The following is an 11508-nucleotide window of genomic DNA, read 5'->3' as shown; positions in this document are numbered from 1 at the left end:
TTTTGCACACCACGCGTACGCACCCCACAAAGTAAACATTGACCAAAAGAATACTACAGGGATGTCCTCCGTCGCCTGCGTGGTGCTGCGCGGCCAAGAGGCCGAAGTTGAGGTCAATAGGAAATTGGCGCATCCATCATGACAATGCTCCTGCACATTCCTCGCACTAAATTCATACTTTTTTCGCGAAAAACCAGACTGCTGTAGTTCAACAGACTCCTTACTCTCCTGATATGGCCTCCTGTGACTTCTGGCTGTTTCCCAAATTAAGAGGCCATTGAAAGGAGCGCGATTTCAGACAAGAGAGGACATTATGGCTGCAACGACAGCTGAGCTAAACTCCATTCCGAAAGGGGCCTTTCGGAATACTTCCAACAATGGCAGCACCACTGGGAGAAGTATGTGGAGTCCCAAGGAGACTACTTTGAAGGTGATTAGGTTTTCAACGCTCCAGTTATGCCAGTTTTTTTTCTGAGGCAAAAGGTCGGATACTTTTCTAACAGACCTCGTATGTCAGAGAAGAACATGTTCGTACAGCTTGGTTAAAATCTACGTCGTGGGGTCTTCCAAATAATGATTGTGCTTGTGAAAGAGGAAGCTGTGTCCGTGTTGGCGTGGGCAAGAAGAACCGATGACGGGACCCATTAAAGCTATTGCGTCATAAGCTTAAAGGCGGACTTAAAGTGTCCCCCAATTTTTTCTGTTCTCGTTCTTGCCTTAGTTAAACAAAGTGAACGTACCTGCTAGCTGTAGGGTTTATAAGAAGGATGAATGGCATTCGCAGACATCTTATCCTGACTCTGAATGATGTAAATAGACCGATCATGCATCAACATTTTGAGCCTTTGTGTGCCGTGATGGCGTTAACCTTTAGTCTTACATTGACCTTTTTCAGGAAAAAAGTTGTGTCAGTGCATCGTAATTCTTGCCAGACAAAATCATCATCGCGCAGCGTGATTAAAGAATCCAGTCTTTCGCAAGGTGTCGTACATCGTGTTGAGTAAATATTTATGAGACAGACATGTACCTTATGTGCTATCAACTTTCGTGGCGGAATGCGAACATGCCGCGTCATCCGGTAGGAAACGAGCCTTCTGAACACATTACTCTACAGGTGATATGAAAGTATGCGGGTACATACGCGGGTACATGATTGTACATATGAGGGTATGCTGAATGCAAACTCCCTTTGGATGGGTAGCGGTAGCTATTACTAAGATCAACTACAAGGAAGATAGCTTCCCCAACGGCTAAGTTTTTGCAAGGTGGTAGACGAAAACAAAACCAAAAAAAGAACGCTGCAAGTTGCAACGGTGCCACCTTTTGTGTGCGGAAGTTCCTAGCACAACCTTGTTGTGTCTGACTGCGGCTGACCTATACCTTTTCTTCGTTCTTGTTGAAATGAATGATCCGAAGGGCAACGTGCAACACAATACGATGTCCTGTTCCGAGTTATTTTTTATTGTCCGGCTCCCGAGCCTCAGCAGGTAGCGGAAAAAGGAAAGGAGAAAACTGCAGAGCCCAAGTGCAAGGACGTGGGCCAGATTCGATGCTTTGTCATGCATGAAAGCGTCAAGCGCGCAAAAGAAATGGAAAATAAAAAAAGAAGCTCTCGTATGAAATCTGGCTGGGGTGACGGCGGCGCTAAGCGACGCGGAGAGCAGTGCGACACTAATACTTTCCTGAAAATTCTGTCAGTTAGCCTTGGCACAGAGAGGAACAAGAAAGGCCGTCTTAATTTTTTTTAAATTAACAACCATGCTTAACGACCGTGCTAGTATGTTTATTGCACAAGAAATATACGATTATGTTCTTCCGTTAAAGAGAAATGCGTATGAAACCCTTATGCCAACCCTTATGACTCAACCCCGCCCCCTCCTCCTTCAACCTCCACAAGTAAAAAAAAAATACACAGGACTGGCATGTTTCATAGTACCGGTGCCAATAATGAAAGAATTAAAATTATCTGTAAACCAGGCTACAGGGTAGTATAATCACAATAAGTTGACCCAGTGCATTTGCTGATACAAATGTCGCTGTCACACTAGAGTCAATCGACCATAATTAAGTGGAGTATTTCCCATCCAGAGGACAACTCTTATTTCGGAACTAACCCCAGCATGGTGAAAACAGGAGGAAGCCGCACTCGGCTTTTTGTCCGCTGTTTCCCGTCTTTGCACGATTCGTAAGGCTGCAGTTGAGCGCATCGTATCGTGCGTACCGCTGCCCATTATTGCTCTGGCCGCACAAGGCACATGAGAAACCGGACAGACAACCCTGAATTCAACCGTGGGCTGTAGTGAAGAGTTCGATTCTCAACACACACGTATCCCGGAGTCAGATAACAACCTAAAAACTCAGCCTTATTCAGCCTTGTTACATCCGTCTGTGTTATTATGTGTGCAGCAGTATTTCCTAGAGAGACGGTCGCCGGGCTGGCGCCCACGTTTGCGTGTCTCCCTTTCGCTGCCCCACGAACACGATATGAGCTTTCGCGTCATGAACTCCTGAACGAGAAGACATGATTAAAGTCCCGTGTAAGCCTTTCTGTAAGCAGTATTTTTGTTAGATTTTTTTTTTTTTTACTATTATCGAGATCGCGCGTACTGAAATCAGACCACCATGTGTTAAGATTACAAATAATCCCGTTAAGAGCATAACGATTCTGTAACGCGCGCATACAGAAAGAAACAATCTGCAAAGTGTTTTTCAAGTTTCCATACCATTGTCCTGAACAGTCATCCAGCCATTCGGCGACGTTCAAATTTCATTCGACTGTTGTAGATGCTTTTGTGGCGAACCTGAAGACGACAAGGAAGATGTTGCTTATGATGACGATTCACTGAAGAAAAAGGAAAGCGCGTGAAGGTAGGACGGGGTGAAGAAAGAAGAGGTTGGAACGGAAGTTCTGAGGCGTTGTGCAGTCGCGCGGAGACAGAGGCCCGATACGGTGATGTGGGACCCGGGAGAGCCGGTCATTCCTGAGGACAAAGCTACGCGAGTGGTGCGACGGGCCACTGAGGTCAGTTTGGTGTTCGACGTGGTGTCACGGACACCCTGGACGGACTACGCGACGGACGTACCGAGCGCTTCACGAGGAACCATGCGCTAGGGCCTTTGACTTCATCTCGCTAGTGCAGATTAAGCGGGTTGTGGAAGAACTTTGTCGTGCGACATTGGACGAGTGTAGGACGTCTCGTCCAGGAATTTCCGGTTGAATGTTTGGTATTTTCTATCCCGCCTCGTTTCTCTGTATAAATTGTCCTATCCGTGTTACTGCCTGTGATTTCACTCTCACCAAAGTCAGAAGGGACCCGCACTTTAGTTCACGACGGCAGCGTCACACTTTATATTGCGAGAAGGAAAGCGCATCTCACCGTCTAACGTATATTTGTATACAGTCTTGTTATAACAAGCGATCAAAACTCCGCCCCATTGGTCGCATTTTACACGCAAGTCTAGCCATCTGAGTCTAGCCATCACCGCGCAGTATTCAAACAAACAGTTCGTGCCGCTCCATCGCGGAATCCAGTGATAACGCATATTGTTAGAGTTCCGGTACGGTATTACAACCATGTAATAGCGTGTCGTTACATCTCCGTGGCGTTCCGTTCCATCTTCACGGCACGTACCATCCTTCTCAAAAGTTCCTACCCCTCTAGATTTGCTGCGGTTGGGGGGTGGCAGGTTGTACATACAATGCTGGAGTAACGTGAGAGGCTCAAAGCGCACGAACTATAAGAAAGGCTCCAACAGCTACAAGGACAAGAAGAACAAGAGGCACACCACGAACAAAAAGTACAAGAGCAAGCGCAAGAAAGGCTGCGCAGCTCGAAACCCATCGCAGAGGCAAGGCATGAACAACTGCCGCGCGCTTTGCGCGTATCGGCGTCAGGAAACCCGCGCGTTTTACCTCCAGCTATGCGCGCCGTTCCCTCGTCGTGTGTGATGCAGCCGAGAACCCTAGAATGAGATTCTGCCGCGTCTGTGCGGCGCGCCGCGCGATGTCAGTTTGGAATGCTGTAGGTGTGCGTGAAGCTGCCACACGGCTCCACAGTGCGAGCCCGACAGATTGCGCCCGAGCATCGTCGGCCGCACGCACACATGTGCAGACGACAGGCACGCAGCGCGACATCGCGTCGCGCTGGACCGACGTGCCGCTAGCAAAACAAGCCGACGTCACGCAACTCACTGCGCTGATACCTGCGGAATTCCTTCACTCGTTAGGCCTCTGACAGTGTCGCTTGTGCAACAATCTAAAGGTTTGTTCCGAGCTTTCATGTTGCTATTGCTGTTTTTCTCTATTCTCGTTTCCGTCGTTTCGTAAACTGACGGATCAGAACTAACGTCGGCTCCAGCCGGACCCTCTTTTAACACGGTTCCTTCTGAGATACGAAGACGTTGGAACCGATGTGATTCAACTAAAAATTAACTCATATTTCGCGCACGTCTCTCAGTTTCCTCTGCCAAGCGATGGGAGAGAGAGGAAAAAGCAAGGGGGAGAGGTAACATTGCTCCCTATTGCAGTTAGGATACCCAGAAAAGCTTCGTTGTCGTTCCTTGTTGCATTTGTTATTATTCTTGTTCTTGTCATTGTACGTGCAAGAATAACGCAAAACTTTTGGGAAATGCTGCGGCTTTATGATTCGTGAAGCTTTGACGCATTTTAGAAGCGGATAGCGGCAAACTGTATGGGAAAAATTTCGTAAAGGCAGAAGTGCGCTGTAATCGCCCTTATTTTTTTTTCCAACTTTTCAAAGCATTTTTTTTAAACCTGTTCTACCCGCCTGCTCACTCACAAGTCGCTTGTGATTGCGCACGGTCGAGGCGCTCTCTACTCGCGCATCTGAAAAGCATGCGTCTGTCTGTATGTTCTTCCCTGCTCTCAGCTGTCATTCTTTACGAGAATACGAACGGTAACAGCTGCAAGCAGTGGCTTCGTTCCCGTGACACGTACGCCGGCACTTGGGACTGCTCTCGTAGCGTGCTCTCGGAGTCCCCCGCCTGCGGAGCACGTGTGCCGGCCGAGAGGCGCGTCGTCCGGCGGGTCGGCTGCCCCTGCGGCTCGGGAGCCGTGCGGGCGACGCCGCTTTCGCGACGCGGGGCCTGTTTTCGTGTCGCCGGGCGCAACGGCCCGTCGCCGCTCCGGTGCGTGGCGCGTGACTCAGCTGAAGCAGCTGCGGCCAGCGTCGTTGCCGCGATTGGGCCCCGGCTGTCACGCGGGGGAGACGCAATGTTGTCGGTGCGCGTCGCCAGGACGTGCTGGCACGTGTGTGCGGAGGCCCCAGGCGGAATCGATCGCGGTGCGTTGGTCGCGTGGCCCGGGACCTCATGACGCGCGCGTTTACGTCACGGACCCGAATCGATGTGCGACGTCACGGCGCGTCTTATGTCTGCTTGCGCTTCCCCATTCAGGGCTGGAGAGACGTCACCGAACTCGGCGCTCGGGATTGGAGCCGTGACGTCACGACCCGTGGTTGCGTCACGGCCGCTCCCTTTCGGCTCACGGCCGCTATATAAGCTCCTCGGCCGCCGGTGCGCCCGGATTTTGACGCCAGTTTGCCGACCTCTCAGGCACATTCATGCAGACAGCCTCGTCTTCGCTCAACGGGACAGCTCGCGAGAGACGCCCTCTGACAGCACTCTTCGCCAGCGGCCAACTGTAGCAGGCCTGCGGATACCGTCTCAAACGCTCGTCGAGCACGGAGCACTCGGCAGCCGTGACCCGAAACCAGTGAGTGGCCTTTCTACGGTCGGACGGGTGGGCCCGGGCTGCCTCACCCGTGGCCGGCCCGTGCGGCCGACCCTTGACCTCGCGCGCCTCGGCCGCCGGGCAGCCGCGGAGTCCGCGTGACCTACGGACCCTCAGCGGTTGCTCGGCGCCGATCCCGTGCATCCTCCGCACTCGCATCATTCGTAGTCGTTCTCTGCCGCCGTCATTTGTGGACCAGAGTTTGACAGTATACACCGCACGGGCGACGCTAGGATTCGCGTGCAAGGAACATCTAAATGCATGACGGTCTTTATTGCGCTGTCAGCGTCCGTGTCCTTTACCGTTGTTTCTTGAGTGAATACTTGTTCTGCAGCTCGTATTGTACGCTCTTGTCGCGAGTGAACTGCTTTCTCAGGATGCGAGGCGCAGTGGCCGCACCACCCGTCCCGCGTAGCCAGCGGTAGGGAGCGGGCCGCCGGCGGCTCCCGTTTGGTTGTTGTCCGGGCGCATTGGGGGCAGCTGTTGTGGCCTGGTTGCCCGACGACCCAGGGTTAGTTCGCCACTGCGCCCACTGACGTCACGTTGACGCCATTGTGACGTCACGCGAGTATTGTGGGAAGGGAAGCGTCACAGGGGCCAATAATAGTGTGGCGCCGCGCGTGACGTCAGCGGCCGGTTCGATCGGGCTATTTCGGGATGCTTGTAGGGCCTCTTCGGGCGTCCGAGCCTCGCCGATGACGTTCACGCGCTGTGACCCAGTTCTGGCGCTGCGGTTGCGGTGCCTTCAGAGACCCCGCCTGCGCCTCCCCTTCCGGCCGCTGGGGCGCGCGCGCCCGCCGCGCGGAAGCGCTCGGCTCGCGCCCGCCGCTCTTTTGTTTATACTCAGCGCGGGAGAGGTCAGCGAGTATGGGTAACCTTGACCTTGAGCATTAGTTAGCTGACGTACAGCACAGAACGCGTTGAAAACGGACCGCCAACATCCCTTAATAATGCACGCTATGCAGATACAGCCGCCTCCTTCCAACACTTCAGCCGTACTTCCGCATTGCCTGGCACGCTTTTGGCGGCCACTGCTGCTGAAGCGACGGTTGTTTGCACCCTTGAAGTGCATAAAATGCTGTCCCTGATTAGAATTTGTGAATAGGCAACATATTACGTTCTACACCGAAACAGAGGAAAACATTCTTCATTTAGGCTCGTTATTGCTCTGTTAGGAAAGCCTGCGACACGAATTCTGTAACGGTGTGGACAAACACACGTATCGGATGTTGAGCCGATAGGTGTTTGTGTTGGTTCTAGCCGCTCCTTTGTCTTTTTTTTGTATTTGCTCGACTCTTTGGTTTACGTAGATCTGAGTTTAGACCCCAGATATTGTTGGTCATATCACACTCTAATACAGTGCATTCCGTTTTAGTTCTCAATTTTTCTCTTTTTTTTTCATCATCTTTGTGAGTAGTATGTTAGTAAGCGATGTCAAGATGTTCCCGACTCAAGGATTCTTCCCACAGTGAGAAGTCTGCAGCTTATATTTATACGGATTCTGAGCATTAGTGTTCGCAAGTGGGCACTTGTACTAGACAAAAAGTGTTTATCATTACTCGCCTCCCCAAGAGGCACAAGGTTGACTAATGCTGTCGTTCTGTATACATGGAGGGAACTTTGGCTTCATAACACGATGTCTTGCATAGCATCCCACTTGTTAGTGTACTGCCGTCGTGAGATGATTATTCTTTCTTGGCCTGTGGAAGAAAACGAACATTGTCGAGTTTAAAAGTGCTCCATTACTGCTACGAACTGATATCAAATATTGCTATGATTCTCACAGTAATTTTACAATAAACAGCTTTCTTTAGTGCCTTCAAAAGGCACATTTCCTGAAGTTGTAAAACACTCTCGGTTTTCAAAAACCTTCGTCAATGCTGCCACTTATTTGACCGCTTGCTAGCAACCAGTTCTGCCACGCTAGATCACTATTTTGCCGACAGTATTCATTCCTTATGCTAGCATATTGGTCGTGTGGATGTCCGAACAATTTGCCCTGACTGTTCTCTTTCTGCGGAAAGTAAAACACGTCCTTCCAATGGTACTTTCAGCCTCACTTGCCCGTCCCCATAGAAATCACATTCCTTTGCATTACTTTTCCTGAAAACTTTGACCTGCAGAACTCACTTCAATTTACGTGCAGTCGTTACCTCCGCAACTATTCCCCAAGCCTCTTTTTCTGCGCTCTCTGTGCTCTTTATCGCAAAAGTCACAGGGCGCAGCCAATCAGGGGCCGTATTTGCAACAAAATTAAAGAACCGAATGATTTTTTATGCAATTCGTACTTGGCTGTGACCGAATTCATGAATTCGGACTCCGGTTACCTAATTTCAAAACGCAGTTTCCACATCGCAGCGCTGCATCATTGAGTCAGACCACGTCTATAGAGCTCGAAGGCTTGACGAGTGATCCTTTCGTTCCGGCACTCATCGCTCGAGGCTTTCGGGGTTATCTCGACTGGCGATACACTCCATACAACGTCACTCCCTTCACTCACTCTACTACGAGAGATATGTCGTAGGCGTTGTCCAGCCGTCGAGACACGCTTGCATTAATGGTGCGTGATGCAACCCCTCCGCCAGTCTATTAGGCAACTCTAGAGTCCTACTGCAACGAGGATTTATTTAGGAAATAAAGAATTTTTCGGATTGTAGGTTTGAGTATGTTACATGTAACTCGACAGGTGTGGAATAGTGACTGTGTCAGGTAGGCAAGCGATCTCTTATAGCAATACTATAGGGCACACTCCGTCGCCGTCCATTGAACACGACGGCGGCCTTTCGCCGACCACGTCCCATCTCCACAATAGTCTCTCTGTGACCTATTGTAGTGAAGGACGTGGCTTTTAAAAAACAGCCTCTACATTTTTGCACCGATGATTCCGATTGCGGGTGTTCTCTCCAACACTAATGCAAGCTTCCCTTCGTAATAATGGACGCTTGTTCCAGCACACCCCTGCTTCTAAAGAGCCGCAGATACCGATGGCAGAAAAGGTGTTAAGGAGTACGAGGCCCACTTTTAAAATGGCTTTTGTTGTTTTCACAACACCGAGTAAAAGACATGGACGAAACGCGTGCCTTTAGAACATTCAAAACATGCCAGGTACTGTAAACGCCATATTTTCCGCTAACTCGGGTAAAGCCTCAATATCGGCGCATTTCGCAACCACTACATTTCGCGAAGCGGAGGTGGTAGGACCCTTGGCGCTCCTCTGCCCAAATTATTTGCGGGACAAATTTTTCTCAAGGGCTTTGTGACTCGCGAAAATGAGGCCTGTTAAGTCGCCTGCATTATATTCGCCCTTACACTGAAAAACTCTCAGGGCACATTCGCCAGACTTCTCTTATGTAAGAGAGCTCCGTTAATTGCCACTGCACAAGCACAATCCCTTTACCATGTTCAGCGAGAAAGTAGCCAGACATGGAGTGCCAGCGATAAACTAATGAACGCCGGCCAAGTCATGGTCAGCGCTTGCTTTAGAGAAGTTTTAAAGTGAAAGCTTTACTGGCCTAGCCAAGATCATCGGCGCCGCAATTTGACCTTCAAGTGGAGAAGCGGTGGTGGTGTGGCAGCCAAGTGACATATCTTCTCTCATTAACCTCCTTTATTCCGTCCCTTAAGGCTCGCTATAGGTGCACACCGAGATGTGAGACAGATACTGCGCCATTTCTTTTACTCAGAAACCAATTTTCAAATTTAAATTTCCTCTTTCTACTGTCATTCCCTCCTTTATCCCTTCCCTTACGACGCGGTTCAGGTGTACAGCAAGATGTGATAGTTACTGCGCCGTTTCCTTTCCTCAAAAACCAAACCAGACAAAACAAGTGGGCCGCCGACGTTCATTGGGTTCATTGGCGTTGGCGTTGACAACGTTGTAGAGTCCGTTGCTTTTGACGATAGGAAAGGCGCGCAACTGGCTCCCTTGGTCAGTGGACACCTCAATCTCTCTTCCATGTACGTGGCGTCGGTGTCCACCTGCAAAAACCTGATTTCGCTTAATATTCCGTGCTTAGCAGTGCTAAACTGCCAGCAATTTTTTCACGTGTCATCCCTGGTTCCAGAGGGACTTGAAACTGAAGAGCCCTAACGCTCCGTGAAGTGCTTCATTTCAAATTCGTACAGTACAGCATCACCCTTCATAGAAAACAATACTGCCGACCAACAGGAACTCGTCAGATTATTTTCTTGTGAAAAGATACCTTTTTTTACAGTTCCCAGTCAAAGTATAACGTCTTACTGCGTCCTATGGAGGGCTTTGTTTTCATATATGCATATGTCCTCGCACTTGCATAGAGCAGTTCAGTGCGCAGAAAAATTAACACGCTCAGTCGACCTGCTTGAGAAATAGCCGTCCCGTTACGCTTACCTGTTCTTGGCGATTCGAACAGGGAAGTTCAGCAGCCTGTATGCAGTAATTTTCAGGTATCAAGTGCTATACACCAACTACGCTTTGGAATGAAGCGCTGCCGTTCGACTATGTCTTGAACCATTTGCGATACACCGCCGTCTGTGAGCAAAGCCCTATCAAGGCAGCAAGCCCGATGCTTCACTTTTTCAACGTCACGTACACTTCTATGTCTGATAGCGTGCTTTATTTCTTTTTAGGCACCTTGTCATAATTAACATATTCTGGAACATAATCGATGTTAAAACATGGCGTCATGGAGCAGCAACATCAATCTAGAACTTTACAGTTGCTGTTACGATGTCATCAAAGAATTCGCTGGGATACATGGCCCCTACGGTCACAGAGAGGTGAAACATGGTTTATTTAACGCACATGCGAGGTAAAGAGGGACTAAGTAGCCATAAGTTGCAGTCGAAGATAATTTGGCCAGTTTCTGAGAGGACTCGGTGTATGTTTTGGTGACTGGTATTGATGGTCCATGGCAGGCAAAACGCAGAGTACCAACAGAGTACGGAGGCGAAGCAAGCATGTCAAGCCATCTACTTATCTTCCGTTGGCCTTGTCCCCCAATTCTGCTTCATGATTTACTGCTGCGGCAAAAAAAAAAAAAAGGAACCCTGTTTAAGCTAGACTTGTTAGTGTGTTAAACGGAACACTGTCCCTAGTAAAGGCACTTACTAGGGACAACACTCTGCGAAGAAAAAATTTCCTGGCAGCCACGACTATATTTGTCATGCAGATGCCTCCAAGCACCTGGTCGAAAACAATAATTATTCCCCCCCAAAACATACTCCGTTTTGCAACTTAGGGATTGTCTTGTTGATTGAAAAAACAGCGCCACAACAGCTATCAACAAACATCGGTGAGAGTCCCTACCTGCTTAGGGCTTTGCCGCTTTCGCACCCGTCAGGACGCTGTTGTCCGAGTACTTCACAAGGAGCAGCTGTAAAGTTGCTTGCCACGCGTTTCAGCTGCCCATTGTAGCGAAAGATGACCCTCGACGCTGCCGATATCACCGGGTGGGTGTATAATGCACTGAGCAATTAGAAGTACGCAGAATGAAGCAGTTTGAGGCGTCTTATGACCGCATGACGGCAATTTCGCCAAAGGTAACGGCGCAGCGTGGTTCAAGGTGGACAGTTGCGCTTCTCTGAGCCCGGTTTTAACTTGACGCTGTAGTATAGCATGCCTGTCGTTAAAACATTGCTTTTTATCATCTTCGATAAAGCTGAAGTTTTGTAAAACTTCCCGAGTTTGACTGCGCCCCTAGACGATGGTTTGCGAGACACATTTCTCGACTGCTGTCTTATTTGCTTTATTTCTTAGCGCAGAAATATGTTCTGTG

At 49.5% G+C, this 11508-nt stretch overlaps 1 protein-coding gene across 2 annotated transcripts in view; it reads left to right on the top strand.

Moving 5' to 3' along the window:
- Nucleotides 1–5530: 5530 nt before the first annotated feature.
- The window catches only part of Hr38 (Hormone receptor-like in 38), a 42324-nt gene continuing 36346 nt past the window's right edge, over nt 5531–11508 (top strand). Inside the window, exon 1 of one of the 2 annotated variants that reach the window (XM_089579259.1) lies at nt 5531–5734. The gene's annotated coding sequence lies outside the window, so the exon portion shown is untranslated. The remainder of the gene's footprint in view (nt 5735–11508) is intronic. The other variant, XM_089579263.1, reaches the window with a different exon arrangement.

Source organism: Amblyomma mixtum, chromosome 3 (assembly GCF_055824585.1).
Source record: "Amblyomma mixtum isolate Tamu chromosome 3, ASM5582458v1, whole genome shotgun sequence".
NCBI lineage: Eukaryota > Metazoa > Arthropoda > Arachnida > Ixodida > Ixodidae > Amblyomma > Amblyomma mixtum.
This window is presented reverse-complemented; position numbering and strand designations above follow the sequence as displayed.